This window comes from Sarcophilus harrisii, chromosome 3, assembly GCF_902635505.1.
Source record: "Sarcophilus harrisii chromosome 3, mSarHar1.11, whole genome shotgun sequence".
Lineage (NCBI taxonomy): Eukaryota > Metazoa > Chordata > Mammalia > Dasyuromorphia > Dasyuridae > Sarcophilus > Sarcophilus harrisii.
The window spans coordinates 315,062,875-315,070,773 of NC_045428.1; positions in this window are offsets into that span (position 1 = coordinate 315,062,875).

Here is a 7,899-nt window from a genome sequence, read left to right on the forward strand (position 1 = left end):
AGCCAGTCAGTAATCTGTACATCTCAATGTAATGTCCTGCTTTCTAGTGTCCCCAAGTTGGGGTGACAAAATATACTGTTGCTTTCTAGAACCCCCACACCAGAGTGGATTAAAATATAGTGTCCAGACTAGCTCTCTGGAGGATCTCAGGACCAGCCTGAGTCCTTGGTCTTAGTGGAGAAGTGATGAAGTCAGGAGAGCCACCATGAGGCTGGTCAAGTTTTCTTTTCTGTGGCTGAGTTTGTCCCCAGTTTATATGCTCTATTACAATTAAATCAATTCATCATACTGAGTATAAGCCAATCATTATATCACTAGGGAACCATTATTGTAAGATTAAATCAATCATATTGAACTAGAGAACTATTAGTCACCATGCTAAACTAGATAACCATTGTTTTATCAATTCCACTGAGTTAACACCTTGTAAGAATCCTTGTCTCAAGTATATTTCTCCAGAGTTCTAGCCCATTACAACTAATAATTAGAAAAAAATGTAATTTAAAACAATTTTGAGGTTTTACCTTATACTCATGAGGGAATTTATTTTGTTTGACTATTTATATTCATTCATTTCAAGGAACAAATATTGTTATTGGAATGTTTTTCTTTCTTTCTTTTTTTTTTTATTTAATAGCCTTTTATTTACAGGATATATACATGGGTAACTTTATAGCATTAACAATTGCCAAACCTCTTGTTCCTCTTTCTTTCTTTTTAATGGAATGAAGGGTGCTAGGGAGAAAATATAGATTTCTGTTAATTTTTTTTTAAAGCATGGTGCAGTGGATAGAGAGCAAAGCCAACCAAATCTGACAGTTTATGCTGTCAGAATCTATATGCTGTCTAAATCCATAGTTTCTGACTTTCTACTGATAGGAGGAAGGTATGTTTTTATTTTATCAGTTCTCCAAGATTAAAATTGTTCATTATGATTTATTATACTTCAACTGCTTTTTAGAGTTGTTATAATTTAAATTATTGAGGTCATTGTGTATATTGTTCTTTTAGAGATAATTTTGTGCTATGATGGCTACCTACTTCACGGGATTATTCTGGAGAAAGTGCTCTGTAAACCAGTAAAGCTATAAATTATTATTATTATCATGGTTGGTAAGATCCCAGGGTCCATTCATCTTCCTTATGGTCAAGGCTGCTGAGATCCCATGGAGGGGATTATTAAAAGCAAACATCATAGGTTTATTGAGAATTTTGATGCAGTATAGTTTTATGGGTGTCATCTTGGATGGCTTGTTGGCTTTAAAACTGATTTTCCTTTCCACCTGCTTCTTCCCCTAATCACCATGACGTATTTATTTATCTCTAAATCTACAATGAATAGTATGGGTAAATTAAAACAAAGTTAGGGATGGATCAACTGAAAAAGCTGATTAAGACACTGACTATGTCTTCAAAGATCCGGGTGAAAATAAGTCACTTTTAGGCCACCATCCACTTGGTTTGTAGAATAGGATCATAAGATCATAGAGTTAGAGATGGAAGGAAATTGATATACAAAAAGGTTAAGTTATCCAAGATCATACAGATGGGAAGTAGCAGGTTCTCATGACTCTGGAATTCTTTCCACCATGCTTTGCCACTTCTGGATATTTGAAAACAATCAGATTTTCTCCTAAACTGAGAGGAAAGAATGTTGGACTTAGAGGGCCTTGGTTCAAGACTTAGTTCTGTTACTTAAAATCTGCATGACTTTAAGGAAATATCAATTTCTTTATCAAATTGAGATCATAATCCTAGACCTCTCTCTATTTAGCAGTTGTTGTGAAAGTCAGATGGAGTAATCTAAAGGACTTGTAAAGTATATATAAACATAACCTATTGTTTGTATTATGCATTTTTAGTATTTTTCTAGATATTTGTTGTTTCATACGCCCACAGGTCTAACTTTTTTCATAGGCAGAGGAGGCAGTTGCTTACATAATGTAATAGAAATGGTGTCAACCTCTGATAGAGTTGTAAAGTCATAGAATGACAGAGCTAGAAAATACATTTTTGGGGGTAGGAGAGGGAGAATTGGGACGGGGAACCCAGGTCACTCAATTCCTATACTAATTCTTTTTCCACTCTGTCAACAATGTATTCCTCCTCCTTCTGTGACCCTCTTGAACATAGACATCTCAGAAGTCCCTTGATACAGAATGATCTTGGAGATGGTAAATTATATTTTCATATTACCTAACCATGACCTCACCCACGTCTGTTACAGCAGATGCTAGGCCCGTTAGCACATATGTCAAGAGGATTCTATATTCTGAGTCTAAGTGGAGAGACTCAGCTTTATAATAACAGAGTAGAAAGTCTTTCTCCTTTGGGACTCTGTTTTAAGTGCATATACTGCAATGAATATGTACATATGCCACTTTCTCCCGCTTGTTCTCATTTCTCCTTGGTCAATTAAGATTTTAAAAAACCTTACATTCATTTTCTCATTTGATCCTCTTCACTAATTTGTGTGATCTAGCACCTGAGTGTTCCTCATTATTTTTCCAAGTTAGGAAACTGAGGCTCAGAGAGGTTATATATCTTCTCTGTGGTAATGTAATAAACAACTCCAGTCTGGATCTCTTGACTTTCAAGTTCAGAAGTCTTTCAACTACTATGAAAGGAAAGCCAAATTTAGATTAAAAATGCTCTGATATTTAAGAATAGTGGTCTAAGGCACCAGAGTTTCCATCAAAGATAAAAAATAAATCATTCATAGGGTCAAGTAATCCAGATTAGCGGATTGTGATGTTACAGGTAGTCCAAGATGAAATAGAAATATAATCTAAGGTCTGAGGGATCAAAATAGTGGTCAGCACTGTAATTGTCCAAGATTTTGTATTAAGTAACTCCAGGATTAAGTTGGTGTTGGTATTTTTTCTCTCAGGATTCCTAGATCTTCTTCATCCTGCCTACAACTAGGATCTATACTACTCCCTTTGCCTCTTTCTGTGTCAGACTTTCAGTCCACTCATTGATTAAGAATTTACTATGTAGTTGGCACTGTGCTAATTGCTGGGAATACATATACAAGTAGAAAGACTATTCCTGCCCTCGAGGAACTTACATTTTAATGGGGAAAGATAACATATACAAAAAGGAAGGTGAAAAAAAGAACTGAAAATACCAATAGGTATGGTAGAAGAAGACTGAAGTACAAATTGGAAAGCAATGAAAGAGGGCTGGCTGAGAGTCCTTCTTAAAGGGAGATTCTCAGAAGAGTTGCCCAGTCAGAAGGAGAAACCTGGGGTAAAGAGTACATCCATATTACTGTTCTACAAGAAATGATGAGCAGGCTGATTTCAGAAAAGTCTGGGAAGACTTGCATGAACTGAAGTGAGCAGAATCAAGAGAACTTTGTACACAGTAATAGCAAGATATGGAATGATCAACTGTGATGGACTTGATCCTTCAACAATAAAGTGATTCAAGATAATTCCAATAGACATGTCATCCTCATCTAGAGAGAGAACTATGGAGATTGAACATGGATCAAAACACAGTGTTTTCACCTTTTTTGTTGTTGGTTGTTTGCTTGATTTTTTTTCTTTTTTGTGTTTTTTTCTTTTGATCTGATTTTTCTTGTTCAGCATGACGAATATGGAAATTTGTTTAGAAAAATTGTCCATGTTTAATCTATATCTACTTGCTGTCTAGGGGAAGGGGAAAGGGAGGAGAGGAGAAAAATTTGGAGCACAAGGTTTTGCAAGGGTGAAAATTGAAAACTATCTTTGTGTGTACTTGAAAAAATATAATACTATTTAAAAAAGAAGAATACTTCCAATGTATGGATAGCAATGAGATTTCAGGGTGAAGAGCTGGGTCATAGTGAAGGAAGTCAGGAATGTAACTTGAAGAGGAAAGATTTCCCAGAATCTATCACCTACCTGTGTCTGCTGAATATAATACACCTTTTTTTTTTTGCTTATGCTCAGCTTAACCACAGAAAAACAATTTGCATGATCCCATTTCAAATACTTTGTTTTTCAGATTCAGGCCTTATCTAAGCCATAAGATCATTGAACTTAAAGCTGGAAAACACATTCCAGATCCTTTAGTCCAAACTCCTCTTAGGCTCGGAGATTTGAAGTAACTATCCCAAAGTAGAAAGTAGAACAATCTAGATTTGAATTCAGGTCCTTTCTGCTTTCTATAATACCACTTATCTAGCTTTTCTAACACTGGCCATTTATGGGTCTTCATATTCTCCCCATTCTCTCTTTTAGCTCTGCATTCTGTCCCTAGTCATTGCACTCTAGATCACTAGTTTTGCAGTTTACCATCTTTTCTTTCCCTCTTCTTCTCTTCCAACCAAATTCCTAAGCCTAATCTTTCCTGTCCCTCTAACACTGACTTTTCAGTTTTTTGCTCCAGATCTGATCTTTTCTCTTGATGGGATAGCTCTGGACTCTGCCCATTGTGGCTCAGGTTTGTAACCCAGACTTGGTTGTTGTTTAGTTGTTTCAGTTGTGTCTGATTCTTTGTGATCCCATTTGGGGTTTTCTTAGTAGGGATATTGAAATTTGCCATTTCCTTTTCTAGCTCATCTTAAAGATGGGGAAACTGGGATAAACATGGTTAAATTATTTGCCCAGAATCCCATAGCTAGCTAGTGTCTGAGGCTAGATTGAACTCAAGATGAGTTTTCCTAACTTCAGTCACAGTACTTTATCTATTGTACCATCTTGCTGCCCTAAATATGACCTCTGTTAACTGTCAAATGACAAAAATCTTTACATTGCAGTACTAATGACTCCAGACCATGGAGGAGGAGGACATTTTCCTTTTACTGTCCGGCTCTCCTACTTCCCCACATTGCTGACAAGCAGAATATGTTCTGTCGTTCTATGATTCTTTTTACAACGTGTGGAACAAATTTTTTTTTTAAAAGCTACTCTTCAACTGATTGTCCTGTTTATATGATGACAGATAATTGATTGAACTTACTTTGCTCCTCCCTAGCACTGCCAAAACTGACTGAATTTTAAATTGAAGTGACTGAATTGAGTAGTTGGTTTGTCATTGTTTAGACAAAGCCTTAGGGATCTATGCCTGCCCCTTGGGAAGTAAAAGATTTATAAAATGAAGGGAAAAAACCTTAACCATCTGATCCCCCAGTCTTCTTTTTCTTCCTGTTCCAAAGCCTTCTCTCCCATTTTCTACCTGTAACTATTTTCTTTCCTGCTCCAATGTTCAATTATAAGTATCCAGGCTATTTTTATCATCAATATTGTAAGCTTATACAAGTTTTATGTACAAAAGAATATAAGAAAAACAATTACTAAAATATAATTACAAACAATTGCATGTTTTTTTAAACTTTTATCATTTTCTGATTGTTAACCCTGAAACAAAAAGTATGTGACTTTAACATGGTAATAAACAAATTGTTCTATCTCCAGGATTCCTTAAAAATGCTTTTTAAAAAATTGTATTTAATTTGGCTTTGTTATTTCTTTCCGTATTTACTTGGCTATGGTCAGGCTACCTCTTCTTCCTTTTGTTCTGTATTATTTCTTATAAGCCTTCCCAGATTGCTAGTCTATGTTCATTATTCCTTATGTTGCAATAACATTTCATTACATTCATATAACAAAGTTTACTTATTCCCATCGAGTACACCCTTTTTGGGGGTATTTCCCCCATCAATAGAGGTAGAGTCTCAGTATTGATGCCAGTGGGTAACATATTTTTAAATTCATTGTAAAATTTCACATTGCTTTCCAAACTCTGATAGGCGCACCTATTTTAATACAAATATACCTACATTTAATTTTTTTATTTTTTATTATCTTTGTCAATTTGATAGTAGAATTTTCATTTCTCTATTATTAGAGATTTCATTGGCAATACATATTTCTTCTTTTTTAGAACTGCCTTTCATAGCCTTTGACTGCTAATCTTTTGAACCTTGAACTTGTATCAGCTCCTTATAGACAATGGATGTCAAATTTTTATCAGAATCTGTCTTCTGGTTCTGTTGGTTTCCAGAAGAGTACAATATGTGACACTGCTACTAACACGTCTCCTTTCTTTCTTCTTGCCCCTCCCCTCCTGTTCTCCATTAACCCTTCCTGTCAACATGAGAACAAAATGGACTATGGTGATTTATATATCCTATTCTTGAAGATGCAGTTCAGCTCTTCTGTTGATGCTCTGCCCAACAGCATCTGTTATTGCAGCTGGCTTTGATGTAATATTAATGATCTTCCTTAGATCCATTTGTGTTTCTCTTTTTTCTTCTCTGGGTCTGTTTCAGCTTAAGGCTCCTGTTCCCTTTCAGCATTTAATCCAGGGGCTCTTCTCTAATCCTTCTGCCACCTTCCTTTTTGAAGTCCTCAACTCAATTACAAGAAGGTTTAGCCTCACACAAAGCCCTGCCAGTTGTCTGGAAATTGTCTTTTCTGCTTCACTGTTTGTTTTCCTTCTGACTTGAATTAGTCTATACTGGTTGACCTTCTATTTGATGAGTTATATATAGACTGCAGATAACAACATCTGTTACCACTGCAATATTATTGAAACCCTTTACTTAAAAAAAATTATTCTAAACATAGTAACCATCAATAAAAACAAACCTTACTTCTTATAAACAAATAGTTGTCTAGATTTATGATCTCATCCTCTTGGGTATATTCTCCAACCATGTGGTTCACATTCCATCCATGTTCTCTCATCCTCTTCCATTCTTGTCTATCTTTTCCCATAAATCCTCCATGGGAGGTCCACCTAATTTGTTGGAGGCCATCCTTGAGTTCTCTTGATGTGGTCTGGAGACAAGTAGAGTGGGAGGACTGTCTATGGATTATCTCCTTTTTGCCATATGACTATAATGATCACTATCTTTTTCAGTCATATATCCCACTAAGCAGAGGATCTAAACCTAATCCATGAAATAATTCATTTAAAAAATCTTTTGGTAACTTTCAATATAACTTGTTTCCCTTTTAATCTGGTACATTTTATTTTATATATTTAAAACTATTATTCTGAGAAATAATCGGCACATTTCACTAGAGTACCAAAAGGGGTCCATAACACACAAAAAAGTTAAGAATTCCTCCTTTAATACCATCCTTTATTCCGGCTTTCTTCCATAATCCTTGGCTGGTAATGTGTTGCAGCCTATTCATTTGTAGTAAGAATAAGAATTATTTGAATGAATAATACTTGGACATAGAATTTTTAATAGCTTTTTATTGACAGAACATATGCATGGGTAATTTTTCAACATTGTCCCTTGCACCCACTTCTGTTCCAACTTTTCCCTTCTCTCCCTCCACCCTTTCCCCTAGATGGCAGGCAGTCTCATACATGTTAAACATGCTAAAGTATATCTTAGATATAATATATGTGTGCAGATCCATACAGTTCTCTTGTTGCACGAGAAAAATTGGATTCAGAAGGTAAAAATAACCCGGGAAGAAAAACAAAAACGCAAGCAGTTTACATTCATTTCCCAGTGTTCTTTCTTTGGGTGTAGCTGCTTCTGTCCATCATTGATCAATTGAAACTGAGTTAAGATCTTCTCTTTGTCAAAGAAATCCACTTCCATCAGAATACATCCTCATATAGTATCGTTGTTGAAGTATATGATGATCTCCTGGTTCTGCTCATTTCACTCAGCATCAGCTCATGTAAGTCTCTCCAGGCCTCCCTGTATTCATCCTGCTGGTCATTTCTTACAGAACAATAATATTCCATAATATTCATATACCACAATTTGCCCAACCATTCTTCAATTGATGGGCATCTACTGAGTTCCCCATTTCTGGACACTACAAAGAGGCCGCTACAAACATTTTGGCACATACAGGTTCCTTTCCCTTCTTTAATATCTCTTTGGGGTATAAGCCCAGCAGTAGCACTGCTGGATCAAAGGGTATGCAGTCTGAT